The sequence below is a fragment of the Fukomys damarensis genome, unplaced genomic scaffold, assembly GCF_012274545.1.
Source record: "Fukomys damarensis isolate Sample0158 unplaced genomic scaffold, DMR_v1.0_HiC HiC_scaffold_20, whole genome shotgun sequence".
NCBI lineage: Eukaryota > Metazoa > Chordata > Mammalia > Rodentia > Bathyergidae > Fukomys > Fukomys damarensis.
Window position 1 is genome coordinate 37,518,633 of NW_022900932.1, and position 14,812 is coordinate 37,533,444.

General features: G+C 38.6%; 1 long non-coding RNA gene across 1 annotated transcript in view; it reads left to right on the plus strand.

Moving 5' to 3' along the window:
* The window catches only part of LOC104848820, a 31,955-nt gene extending 17,602 nt beyond the window's left edge, over window positions 1–14,353 (plus strand). The window contains exon 3 of the long non-coding RNA XR_776543.2: window positions 14,253–14,353. This is a non-coding gene — a long non-coding RNA (uncharacterized LOC104848820). The remainder of the gene's footprint in view (window positions 1–14,252) is intronic.
* The last annotated feature ends 459 nt before the right edge of the window (window positions 14,354–14,812 follow it).

A 14,812-nucleotide genomic window follows, 5' to 3' on the forward strand; every position in this document is an offset into this window, starting at 1 on the left:
TGCTTGCCTTGGTGGGTGGTTCCGGGGGGGAGTTTTTTTTTTTTTTTTTTTTTTTTTTTGGTGCCGGGATTGAACTCGGGTCCTCGCGCTTGCAAGGCAGGCCACCGAACCACTGAGCTAAATCCCCAGCCCCAGGGGAGACTCTTGATCCTTCCAGCACTAATGTTCAAGCTTCCAGTGCAGCCTTCTGACATAGACTCACACTACACTGAGCTTCCAGGTCTTTGACCTTTGACTATTACTGGACCTTTCGGCTCTCCAGCATGCAAATTTTTGATTCTTCTGCCTGAGTCCACAGATAGCCACTAAATCCCCTTCTGATTCTATAAGCCTACTAGTAAACCCGTTGTATAATTATACATATATTTTATATTGATTCTGTTCCTCTAGTGAACTCTAACCAATATGCCCCTATTACCCCTCACACTGTGCATTACATTTCTAAGTGTACACCACAAACTGAGGAAGAAAGGGCTGCCCTGGATGTGTGTGGCACCAGCCAATAGGCTTGTACTTGGACAGAATAAAAAGGGAAGGAAGGAAATCTCCCGTTTTTTTAAAGAGCTCTGGTCTTTGCCATTGCCTTTGTGCTTTGGAATATAGTGGAGAATTCTAGCGCAGACCATCTTTTTCATGATTCTATGGATCTACAACCAATTCTGGTCAGTGGTCTACAGGTATTCTCCAATAAGTCTAACAGTAATCCTTGCAATGTGAAGTAAAATAGGGAGAGATTTCTTTACAAATATAATGCATATGAAATAGTTCAAACTTGTTTATCAACACTTTAAATTGTTACTTTGATATAATTATCTTGTTTGGGTTCTATGAGATTCAAAATGAATATTAAAATGTTTGTAATTTTTTACCAAAATCTTTTATTTATCTCTGCACAAGGCTAATAAAGAAGCTCCTAACTTTTGTATCATGTCTTGTGGCTAGAGAACTAAATCATCAGCAAAGGAAGGAACAGGGTCCAAAGAGGCAATTTTTTCTTAAGTCAAAGAGTAAGCCAAACCAAGAATTCTTTGTTAACATTCTTTAGTGCCTAATATAGTACTGGGTGTGTAGGTGGTAATCAGAAAATATGTTTAGACCAATAATTGAAGTTTCCTGTGTAGACATAGAGACTTGAAGATGTCTCACTGGATTGGGGGAAAATGTTGGGTAAGGCCGCGAGGGTGTAGAGGAAAAAAGAATAAGACCAGTTTGGGTTTCAGGTGCCACCTGTGCCTCTTATTATGTGACCTTGGAAGAATTACTTAAACTTTCTGTGTCTCAATGTGTCATTGTAAAGAGGAATTACAATGCCTTTATTATTTATAAGGGTTTAGAAATACTGTGTAAAGTGGTTGGCACATACTCATCTCTCATTAAGTGGTAGCTACTATCATCATTAGCAATAAAAACAAAAGACAGCATTAACTTCAGAAAAATTTATTAGAGAAAAGCTTCCCTGAGCTAACTCCCTTCTGAATCCCTGCAGCAGGGGCTGGCTTTACTCCAAGTTTCTGGAACATGTAGCCTTAGTGTGAACTCTGCACCCAGTCCCTTTTCCATAATCCCTATAGACCCCAAGTTCTGCTGACCCCAAAGCGCCTTAGTCATAGGGGAATTAATGGGATATTTGGCCAAAATCCCAAGTGAAGATCTTCCAAGGACAGAGCATTGTGGAACCTAGAGTGTTTATATCTTCTTCTCATGGTGGCTGGAGTCAAAGCAAAGCTAGGGGGAAAGCTGTCTAAGAAGACCTAGATCCAAAGAATGTTAAGAACTTTTTTGAGTTTGTATGTTGTGAATAATATGTATTGACATCAAGTTTACATTCCTCTTGGCAAATCAGGTGATCTTATTAGCAGTTAAGTTAATTTGAAAAATGAAGCAAACTTAGCAAGTTAAAAGGTAATACTAATTACTATAATGATTTAAATATTTTGTTATTAATTTTATAAGTGATAGCTTAAATTAGAGTAGTTGTTCCATTTTAAATTTGATCATTCTATTTGTGCATACAATTCTTGAAATACTGACAGTCTTATAATGGGTAAAAGTATTTCCTATTAAGTTCCCTGGGGACAGGGTGGAATATTTTCTTAGATTATTTTGTTTAGAGGGCAGACACTTTATTTAATTCATCTTTGAATCAGAAATTATTTAGCATATGACTGACACATGAAAGGTAATAAATAGATGTTTTTTGACTAAACACAAGGCAAACCATCGAAGACATAGCATGAAATGGTGGAAAGTATACTTCATACAAAGCCCAAAGCTCCATTTCATCTTTGACTCTGTTACTAACTTGCTGTGTGACTTAGACAGCTGCTTAGCCATTCTGAGGCAAATTCTTCTCACTGTGAGGCAGAGTAGTATAATAGCACTTGCCTTACAGGTTTGTTCTGCTTGTCTCACAAAACTAACCTAGGTGTGAGTGAGAGAAAGAATGTGCTTTATGTACCAGCACATAATGCTACAAGTGATATAAAGTGAGAAATCTTTGTGGTTTTGTACATTCTTAATCAAGATACCTATTAGTTTCTGAGAAACCTTCAAGCTGGAAATAGCTGACTTTCCCATGTAGGACATATTGTGTGATAATAAAAACAAGTGTGATGTTAATAATGACTATTATATATTGAGCAATTTTAATAAGCCAGATCCTGTGCTAGACAGGCATTATTATTATTATTATTATTATCATTATTACAGAGCTGGGGATGGAACCTTGGGCCTTGCATGTTAGGCAAGTGCTCTATCACTGAGCTATAGTGCCCAGCCCTTTACATTATTTTTAAATTTCACAGCAACCTTCTAAGATAATTTATTATTTTCTTCTTATTATTTTTATTATTATTATGTCATCTTCATTTTAGAGAAGAGAAAACAGAAGATCAAGCCATACCGTCCCTTGATCTCTCGAAGTTGAGAAGTCACTTTCTTTTTACTGTGTCCCACTTACCTTCATAAAATGTTTTAAAGGGTTTCAAGCACCACTGTGATACAGGTTTCTGTTCTTAGCAGATCTCACTGATTCCTCACCAGAATCGATGAGGTCTGGTATTATTATCATTATCTCCATTTTATAGATGACAAAAGAGAAGCACCTAGAAACTGGGCAACCAGGACCATCCGAATCCAAAGTGCCGCTGTATTCACTACACGATGCTAGAATTTGTGATACTTTTTAAATGATTATGTGAAACAGTGAAACAAGGACAGTCTTAAGTAATATATTCCTCTCCTAGGAGGTGACGGTTCTATTTGTAGAAAAATGTTAAGGAAGAGTAACCCGAGATTCCAGAGCCAGCCTTTCTGGGCAAAGTGGAGGAGGGCCTAAATAACAGCAGAGACTTTGTGAATGATGATTGCTCTGCATCTTTGAAGTTTGTCTGTCTGGAGAATGTCCATGCTACCCCAGTATCTGTAGAGCACAAACCCAGTTTCCACGCAGTTAGAAGGGAGGGGCCAGAGCCCCTCATGTCCCGCCAGTCACAAGCTTCTGGAGAGCCCAGCCCGGCCTTTGAAGGGGAGGGGTCACAAGACAAATGGTGCCCTGTAGATATTTAATTTTTGCTTCAATGTCTGGTATTCTCCGGGAGCAGCAGCAGAAGTGGCAGCTGCCTGGGGTAGTCATGTGATTCTCAGGGCAGAAGCGACCAGAGAGTGAATTAGCGCTCCTGTAGCCCTGTTAAAGGAGTTTGTCCAGACGCGGTCACAGCACTTTCAGCAGCCGTGTGGATTTTACATCCCCGTCTAGGACATCTCTTGTGAAAGGATAACCTTATTCTGCTAATTATTCTATCTAATATTCTTGGAGCTATTATCTTTAATAACATAAAATTCAAAATATTCTTCTCCTTCTTAAATTATCCAGAGTGGATTCTGTTTCTGGCAAATATAACATGTGCATGATTCGGTGCCATCGAGTTCAGTCAATAGGAAGTCTCACCCACTTCAAAAGACTTTAGCCCCTAGGTGTTCTCTAAGCCGAACTTGGGACCCACCCCTGCCCACCGACCCCTCTCCTGGAGATCATAATCAGGGAGACCTGAGCCCCATTTTCCTATTGTACTCCTGATGTCCCAGGTGTGTACTGGCTTTTGAGAGCCAACTGTCAAAGTTTTAGGAATACTAGCATCATTAGTAGCTTAAAATCAAGTGTGGTGGGAGTATTAATATGTCAGGAATAGGCAAACATCGCCCATCAGGACTCCCTCACTTCCCAGCCCACTGTTACACATTTACCTGCACATCACTTACTGATATTTTGTGATTTTGTACTTTTTGCTACAGGTATTTAGTAGCAAAACAAAAGTAGTAATAGTCACAGTGAAAACAAGATCTTGGTTTCTGTGGATATTAATGCTGATGTTTTAATGTTAGGGCTGTGATTTAGGAAGGGTTGGGGACAGGAACTTAGTAGCAAAGAGATTCTCACTTCCAGGATAATCAGACTCTCTACTGAAGTAGAAGACTTTTGGGTGAGAGAAGGGAAGACTGAGGGAAGATTTTGAAGACAGATCCTCACTAACTAAAAGTATCTATCTGCTAGGCTGCGTCAGCAGCAGAGTATTGACTTGCAGATCTCTGGCATTTGAACCGAGAAAGAAAGGGATTAAGAAAATTTCCTGGGATAGTCTTAGAGAAGCCAAGCGCTTTATTTATTTATTTATTTATTTTTGGTACTGGGTATCGAACTCGGGTCCTTGCTCTTGCAAGGCAAGAGCCAGAACCACTGAGCTAAATCCCTGGCCCACCTTGCACTTTAACTACATGAAGGCTTCAATTTTCCACCTGGTACAGCAGAAGTGATGTGATCACATGTAGTATTGTGCATCTAACTCCTATCAAGTTTTTTTTCTGACAGAAAATTACTAGGATTGTGGACAATGACATCATGCTTGGCTCCAGTGTGTGTGTGTATGTGTATAAGTATATTACTGAATTGTCTCGCTCATGCCTTGCCTCACCAGGCACCTCTGTGTTTATAATAATGTGACTGTGTCTTTGTTTTTTAGTAAAGGACCAAGACACTGTCTGCATCCCATAGGCTGTGGAGAGCAGCCTCTATTCTAGGATGTACCAAACCCAAGTGAAACCTGCCAAAACCAATCAGTGATGAGCCCAGGAGCGAAGTCCTGGTCAATTTGCTCTGTAGTCAGACAAGGTTCTCCTTCCTGTCCATCTCTGGGATGTTGCTAGGAAACTGTGTTTGCCTTCCGTGGTTATGTTCGGCCATGTGTATTCAGGACAGTCCTGGGGTGCAGACCATGAAGGAGACCACGATGGACACAATCTGTACAAGCTCTTGGTTTACTGTTTAGGCTCATAATAGCAACCACATGGTGCTACAGAGACCTTTCTATTCTTGCAGGGCTTGGGCCCTGCCCTTACCCAGCAAGAGCTCTGACTACAGCCAGGCTGAAAGTGACATGGCATGCTTAGTGGCCCTCAATATTCTCTTACAGGATTCTCTGACTCAGAGCTTGAAAGCAGGATGTGATCTCAGCTCTCCACATACCTTCCAAGCACATGGACCCAGTTGTGTGTTTCCTCTAGTTCCAATTGGGGTGGGAAGAAATATTAGCCATGCATGTGTAGGAGACCAAGAGGAATATCTTGGCAGAGCTTAAGGATGTCTTTGGGGATTTTCCAGAAGGTTGCTCTTTCTTCTGGACTTATGGCCCCATTATCTACATCTCAGTATTTCCCAAAGGGTGACTGCGGGCCCCTAAGTGTTCTCCCTGCCTTCACTGTCTCTTCTCCTCAACTGCTTGGAGATGCCGAGGTGCTGTCCACAAGCCTGTCTTACCACCTCCATCTCTCTCCATCCAACCCAGTCGCCCCTTCTCCATCCATTTGGTCAGCAGAGTTGGCCAACAGTTTACCTTCATTTTGCTTCTCTGCTGTCAGTTGTCTCTTTGCGTTGCATCTTATATCTGGTCAGTTCCTTCAAGCCAGGGCTGTAGTTTATCCTTACTGGAAAGATCTGTATGTTTCACAAAGACCTTTTAGAAATACAGTAATTATCACTACCACCATCTGTTTAGCACAACTTTCCTGTGCTAAGTAAGCTCTGTGCTAAGGGCTTTATATGAATTATTCCATTTAATCCTCACAGTAACTCTACAAAGCAGCTGCTATTATTATCTCCACTTTACAAATGAGAAAACTGAGGACCAAAGAGATTAGGTTGCTTGTCAAAGACCTTAGGGGAATTAGGCTATATATTTGTCTGATGTTAAAACCAGGACTTTTTTTTTTCAGTACTAGGAATTGAACTCAGGGCTCTTACACTGAGCAATACCACCAGTCCTTTACATTTTATTTTTTAAAACTTGAGACAGTGTCTCTGTAAATTGATAAATTGCCTTGGTTGAGCTTGAAATTGTGATCCTTCTGCCTCAGCCTTCCAGAATACTGTGAAAAGCCAGAACTCTTAATCATGATACTATACCGTCCCTGTTCTTGTTATTTGTTTTCCTTCCCTTAAGTATTTCAGTGTTTATGTATGCATATGTGTTTAAGATGCTATCCTGGGACATTGGAGTGGTCGGAGACTAGGAGGGATATTTTCTTTTAGGTTAGAGGATCCAACTCCATTTTTAAAAATTAGTGGAGAAAACTAAGGTTAAAAGGACAAAAAGACTTGTCTAGACCCTGAAGTGAGTTAATGGATTCCTTATGCACGCACAGTCCAGTGCTTTCTGCAGTACACCATGTACCATTCTTTTGTGGGCTAGAAAATTCATTCTTCACCTACTTCAAAATTCTATATCTTCCTTTCTCAGTTATAGTATTCATTCTTTAAGATTCTGAGTCACATTTCCTACTTTAAAAATGTGTTTCCCAGGCTGGGGTGTAGCTTAGAGTGCTAGCCTAGCAACCACGAAGCCCTGGTTTTGAACCCTGGCACCTTTAAAAAAAGAAAAATATGTTTCTAGTACTATGTAAGAAATTGAAATTAAGTGTTAAAGGAAAACAAACAGGTTGGCAGAGAAGGAGTGCAAGTGTCTACAAGGTGGTCACTGAATGGAAAATGTAGGAGCGGTTGGCATTGCTTTGTGTTTGGTAAGCACCTTTCGTGTGAATGAGTGGAAGAATAAAATGATATCAGGAAGATGAGAGTTGAATTGAAGCTGGGGACTATTTCCAGGAAAACAGACGGAGTTTTGCAACAAAGGAAGAAGACCCAGCTTTGAGTGCTGCTGACAAGCTGATCTTTAAGAGAATTACAACACATGTGTTTGAGGAGATGAGTAACAGGAGAAGAGTTACTGAACTGATGGGCATGAAGGAAATAGCAAGGGTCTCTGACCATTCGAGGAGAAAGCTAAACGTGCTCAGCACCAAGACCATCTCTGCCTACAGAGCCAGTGGGATGTGACTCTGTGTCAAACAGTGGCCTCTTGTGTTTGGCATCATTTACATAATCGCTCTGAAAGCTATGATTATCACCATGGGTGAAGGGCCAGGTGTTTCGGGCATGCCGGTGTACAGTATTATCTACTTCAGTACATTTCAAACTTTAATGAGCATATGAATCGCTTAAACATCCTTTTAGAAGGCTGCTTCTTCTTTAATAGACCTTGGGTGGAGCCTACAATTCTGTGTTTCTAATGCACTGTGGGTGCTGCTGCTGTTCTAAGCAACTATAGCTTGAGAAACAAAGTTCTAGATGTTTCATGCAAAAGTACTAAAGAAGGCCATGAAAAATAGCTTTGTTTACTGCTCTGCCTTCTCCTCTCATCCAGGATGCCTACTCCATGGGCCTATCCCAGCAACGGACCAAATGGGCCTCCCAGTTGTTTGGTTCAGATGCTTCTTTAGTAACTGATTAGATGTTGGGGTCATGGAGTTAGTTTTTTAAAAAAGCAAAGAAGCCTTAAAATTCACAATTCTTAGTGATTTAGACCTATAAGTCTACACAAGGACTCATTTACTCATGAATTACTTAAGAGTTTCATGTTTGTTTCCAGGGCCTACCCCAAAATGCTGCACGAATGAGCAAAGGATAGGGAGGAGACTTTAATAAGAAAAATCTATGGTTATACCATAGCTTACTAAAATTAATTTTATTTTCAAGATTAAGGACAAAACTAAGGAGGAACCTAAGTAAACAAAATCAAATCTCAAAGACGAAGCATTTCTTTAGCACACTACTTACGGAGGAATTGGAAGCTCTCTCTCAGAATTTATTTGTACTATTTTATTTTAAATAAGACTGAAATAGTTTATTATCAGTATAAACAGAGTGATGTGGTATCTCACCTTTTGTAAGATTTTATAGTCAGCGATGTACTTTAAAATACTTTTATTGATATATAATGCACATATCATAAAATTCACCCATTTAAAGTGTTACTTGTTTTATAAAGCTTGGCTCATACAGTAGATGAGAAAAAGCAAGTTGAATGAATTTGGCAAGCACAAATGACAGAAATAGGCAGGTAAGAGCAAGATAGCACTCATGGTAAGAGATGGATAGTATTAAAAGAAGCACGGAGAAGTAATAAGAATATTCAATTAGTAGTCTGGAAATATTTATTTATTTATATTTTATTTTATTTTTCATTTATTTATTTTTTCTCATTGAGTTTGTTGGTACTTTTTAAGTATAGAGTACAGTTGCATTCATCATTGGGATCTTAAATATGACAGGTCTTGGTTCTCATTTTTCCCCAAACCCCTGCCCACCCTTCACCCTCTCCACCCTCCTGTATTTACAAAAATTTTGTTTCCATTTTTTCATTTTCTCATATTTTTTTCTTTTCCATTATTCCCTTTCCCCTACCCTTCCCACTTCCCCTACACCTTTAGCCCTTTTCTTCTTATTTCACATTGTCATTTGTACCATATGGCTCTTATTTACACTTTTAGTTTTTCACACCAGGGAAATTATTCAGAGCCATGTGTGGTGGCACTCATCTGTAATCCCAGAACTTGGGAGGCTGAGGTAGGAGGATCGTGGTGAGTTCGAGACGAGGCTAGGCTACATAGTGAGTTCCAGGTCAGTCTCAACTACATAGTGAGACCCTGTCTCAAAAAATAAACAAAGAAACAAACAAACAAACAAGAAACTATTTGGAATTCTGAATAGTTTTTCTGGTGTGAAAAACTATGATAGTATACAAGATCCTAATGAGATAATTAACAATGTGAAATAGGAAGAAAAGGGCTAAAGGTGTAGGGAAAGTGGGAAGGGTAGGGGAAAGGTAATAAGGGAAAAGAAAAAAATATGAGAAAATGAAAAAATGGAAATAAAGTGTTTGTAAATGGGGAGGGGGGTGAAGGGAGGGCAGGAACAAGGGGAAAAATTGAGAACCAAGACCTGTCATGTAAAGGTACAAGATCCCAATGATGAATGTAATTGTACTGTATACCTGAAATGTACCAATAAACTCAATAAAAAGAAAAAAAAACTATTGGGTATTTACACATGTGTGTGTTATTTATTTCATTTGAGAATATGGCTTCAAAATGCATCCATTTTCCATGAATAATTCTAGTTTCTCGTGCATTGTAGCTGAATACTACTACATTTGATAGAAAAATCACATCTTCTTTATCCAATCTCTAACTGATGGGCAATTGGGCTGTTTCCAAGTTTTAGCTATTACAAACTCTGCCACTATAAACATAGGTGCGCATATATCATTGTGATATGATTCTTTTTTGTTGTTCTTATTTTTGTTTTTTGAGACAGGGTCTCACTATGTAGTTGAGACTGACCTGGAACTCACTATGTAGCCCAGGCTGGTCTCAAACTCACAGTGATCCTCCTGCCTCAGCCTCCCAAGTGTTGGGATTACAGGTGTGCACCACCATACCCAGACTGATTCTTTTAATTCTTTTGGAAAAATAACCAGCAGAGGGATGGATGGGTCAAATGGAACCTCTAGTCAGCTCTTTGAGGTATCTCCATATTGATTTCCATAGTGGTTGCACCAGTCTGCACTCCTACCAACAATGGAGAAGGGTTCCTTTCTCCCCACAATCCCACCAACATTTGTTATTGGTTGATTTCTTGATAGCAGCCATTCTTTGTGGGGTGAAGTGGAATCTCAGTGTTGTTTGCATCTGCATATCTTGAATGACCAGTGATGTGGAACATTTTTTCATATATTTACTTGCTGCTTTTACTTCTTTGTCTGAGAATTGTCTGTTCATTTCAGATGCCCATTTTTGAATTGGGTCTTTATATTTGGGGGCCTGATATTTTTGAGTCCTTTGTCTGAGGAGAAGCTGGTAAAAATTTTTTCCACGTTGTAGGTTGTCTTTTAGTTCTGTTGATGGTTCTTTTGCAGTGCAGAAGCTTTTTCATATGATGAGATCCTAGTTGTTGATTCTTTGTGCTAGTTCCCGTGCTACTGAGGATTTGTTCATAAAGTCTTTTCCTATGCCAATGTCTTCAAGAGTTCTGCCTAATTTATCTTCCAGCAAATGTAATGACTCTTTTCAATATTTAGATCTTTAATCCATTTGGACTTTAGTGCATGGTGAAAGATAAGGGACTAGTTTTAATCTTTGGCAGGTTGAAATCAAGTTTTTCCAATGCCTGTTATTAAAGAGGCTATCTTGCCTCCAGTGAGGATGGTTGGCTCCTTTGTCAAAGATGAGGTAGCTGAGTACATCTGGAGTTGATTTTGTATCTTCCAATCTATTCAACTGATCCTCAGGTCTGTTTCTTTGCCAGTACCATGCTGCTTTTATCACAGTGGCTTTGTAGTATAGTTTCAGATTGGGAATTGTTATACCCCCTGCCATGTCTCAGTTGCCTAGAATGGTTTTCGCTGTTCTAGGTCTCTTCTGGTTCCAAATGAATTTTTGGATTATTTTCTCTAGTTCTGTGAAATATATTGTTGGAATTTCAATCGGTATTGCATTGAATCTTTATAGAAGTTTTAGTAGCATGGCCATTTTCATGATGTTATTTCTTCCTATCCAGGAGCAGGGTATATCTTTCCATTTTCTTATATCCTCTTTAATCACTGTATTCAGAGTGCTGTAGTTCTCAGTGTAGAGGTCTTTTACTTCCTTTGTCAGATTGATTCTTAGATATTTCATTTTTTTGGATGCTATTGTGAAAGTAACTGTTTCCATAATTTCTCTCTCAGTGACTCTGTTATTTGTGTACAAGAAGGCTATTGATTTTTGAGTGTTGACTTTGTATCCAGCTACTCTACTGAATCTGTCAATTAAGTCTAGAAGCCTTTTGGCAGAGTATTTGGGTTTTCTTTACTTTTTTTTTTTTTGGTACTGGAGATTGAACTTGAGTCCTTATGCTTGCAAGGCAGGCCACCAAATCGCTGAGCTAAATCCCCGGCCCGGGTCTTCTATGCATAGTATCATATCATTAGCAAATAATGACAGTTTAACTTCTTCCTTTCCTATCTTTATTGCTTTAATTTCTTTCTCTTGTCTAATTGCTGTGGCTGTTTCCAGAACTGTATCAAAGAGGAGTGGTGATAGTGGGCATCCTTATCTTTTTCCTCATTTTAACTTGAAAGTTTTCAGTTTTCGGCCTCTTAATATGATGTTGGCTGTGGGTTTTTCATGGGTAGCCTTTATCAAGTTGAGATAAAGATCATCTATTCCAATTTTCTGCAGGGTTTTTATCATGAATGGGTGTTGAATCTGTTGAATGCTTTTTCTGCATCGATTGAGATGATAGTATGATTATTTTCCTTGACTCTTAATAGAGTGTATTATATTTATTGATTTAAACATGTTGAACCATCCTTGCATCCCTGGAATATATCTGACTTGGTCAGGGTGTATGATCTTCTTGATGATCCTCTGTATTCTGTTTGCCAGTATCTTATTGAGGATTTTTGCATCCATGTTCATTAAAGAGATTGGCCTATAGTTTTCTTTTTTGGTTGGGTCTTTTCCTGGTTTGGGAATCAAAGTAACACTGGCTTCCAGAATGAATTTGGAAGTATTGCTTCCCTTTCAATTTCATTGAAAAGTTTAAAGAGTAGTGGCAGTAGTTCTCTAAATTCCTATAAAATTCTGCAGTGAACCCATCAGGACCTGGGCTTTTCTTTGTTGGTAAACTTTTAATTACATTTTGAATTTCCCTGATTGTAATTGGAGCAGTTAGAATTTGTTATCTTCTTTGTTAATTTAACTTTGGTAATTTATAAGTATCTAGAAATCTGTCCATTTCTTCTGTGTTTTCCATTTCATTAGAGTAGAGGTTCTCAAAATAGAAAATGATGATCCTTTGGATTTCTGGTGATCTGTTGTGACCTCATGTTTTTCATTCTTAATTGCATGGATCTGAGCCTTTTCTTTCCTTTTTTTTTTTTGACAAGGTTGGCTATGGGTTGTCAATTTTATTTATTCTTTCAAAAAAATCAACTCCAATTCATTGATTTTTTTGTATTGTCTTCTTAGTTTCCATTGCATTGATTTCTGCTCTAATCTTTATAATTTTCTCCTTTGTACAAACTTTGGGTTTTTCTTGCTCTTCTTTTTCTAGGAGGCTAAGATTCATTATTAGGTTGTTTATTTGAGCTTGCTCTGTTTTCCTAGTGTGGGCATTCACTACTATGGATTTTTCCACATAGAACTGCTTTCATTGTGTCCCATAGATTCCTGTATGTTGTAATGGCATTATCATTTATTTGTAAAAACTGTCTAATCTCTTCTTCAATTTCCTCTGTGATCCATTGATTGTTCAGGAGAGTGTTATTCAATTTCCATGTGTTTGTAAAGTTCTTGCAGTTTCTTATGCTATTTATCTCCAGTTTAATTGCACTGTGATTTGATAATATACAGGGGATAACTTTGATTCCTTTGCACTTATTCAAACCTGTTCTGTGAGCTAGTATGTGCTCTATTTTGGAGAATGACCCATGTACAGCTGAAAAGAATGTATATTTTGATTTTGTGGGGTGGAAAACTCTATAGACATCTATTAAGTCCTTATGTTCAAAAGCTTGGTTCAAATCTAGTATTTTGTTGTTGATTTTTTGTCTAGATGATCTGTCTATTTGTGATAATGGAGTATTAAGGTCCCCCGCTACAATTGTAGTAGTGCTTATTTGGTTTTTCATGTTACTTAGTATTTGTTTTATATAGTTGGGGGCATTTATATTTGGTGCATATATGTTTATGATTGTCATCTCTTCCTGTTGAATTTTTCCCTTTACAAGGATGTAGTGGCCTTCTTTGGAAATATTTAGATTAGCAAAAATCCTTTTCTAATGCTTCAAAATATCCCTAGAGGATGACTGTAGACAAGTTGGGACAATAGTGGGTATTCATGAGGATGTCCTTGAGTTGTGAAGGAAAGGCTAAGTTATACACACAATGTGTTCTGCGTGAAGAGGCAGGGATGTCTATGGTCCATTAACACATCTTCACTACAATGGGAAGAGAACAATCTTAAAATCATTTTGGGTGCTTAAAGCAGTCCTTAGCTCTTTCTACAATGAGTCAGTCCACAGGAATTCCAGAAAGTTGATGTTTTGTCACAGGGGCTAAGAGATGTGGGCTGGGTAGCCACACACACCAGACTGTACTGGCTCACAGGAAGAGGTGCTCCCCACCATGTGCAGTAAGTGAGGCTCTCAGGCTCTGTGGCACATCTTTCTTCTATAAACAACTTCCTTTGCTTCCTTGTTTTGGACCCTGCTATTTCTCTCAAGCATAAACCTAGACCTTTCTGGATGAGAATCAGAATGAGTCTGCCTCTGAGATATAAACCAAACACTGGAAGATTTTTCTAACAGATTTTCCTTTGGTTTAAAAATCTGAAACTCAAGTGTTCCTCTGACCCTTTCTTTGCCATGACTGTGCAAACATAAAAATATGAGATGCCAGAATGCCACTGTCCAAAGCACCCTCAGTGTTGGTTGAACAATACATTTTCTAGTTTCATTCTCTGGAGGTCTGTACCTTCACAATATTAGGCAATTCACTTTCTGAGCTTTAATTTTCTCATTTGTAACTTGAATGGGGACATTTTCCTGGGAACCCCACAGGATTAACATGCAGTCTTGGAATAATGTTTTAAAAATAGGTAAAATGTGTTGAATACTTACTATGTTATTTCAGGTACCATGTGATAGATAGATTTCACATCTACTGTGTTTTTAATCCTTACATTAATACCTGGAAATCAACTTTTTTTTTTGGGGGGGTGCCAGGGATCGAACTCAGGACCTTGAGCTTGCTAGGCAGATGATGGAACCACTGAGCTAAATTTCTGGCCTAACATTTTTATTATCCATATTTTACAGAAGATGAATCTTCAGCTGAGAGGTGACTAGATCAAGATTTCCATGATCAAGATTTCCAAGAATTGGTGAAGGTTGAATAAGAAGAGAGGTCTTTTGACTACAGAAATTAAATAAAATAATGCTTATAAAAGTATACTGTAAAGGTTTAAATCTATAAAGGTTTATAGAAATACAAGAGATTTATAGTATTTCTAAAATTATTTCACAGAACCGCAATATAATCCCTTTCCTACTTTCATCTTTCTAAGTCAGCTTTCAACTTTTTGATGTTTATAAGTTCTCTTGCTGCTTTTTCTGATAGTGCTGGATCACAGGCATACTTAGCTACACATTGGACCTTGGAAATCATGTTGGATTTTTGCCCTCTTCTCTTCTCTTCTCTTCTCTTCTCTTCTCTTCTCTTCTCTTCTCTTCTCTTCTCTTCTCTTCTCTCTTCCTCCTTTTCCTTCCCTTCCCTTCCCCTACCTTACCATTTCCCCATTTCCCCCTCCCCCTTCCCCCTTCCCTTCCCTTCGCTTCTCCTCTTCTCCCTCTCCCTCTCCCTCTCCCTCTCTCACCTG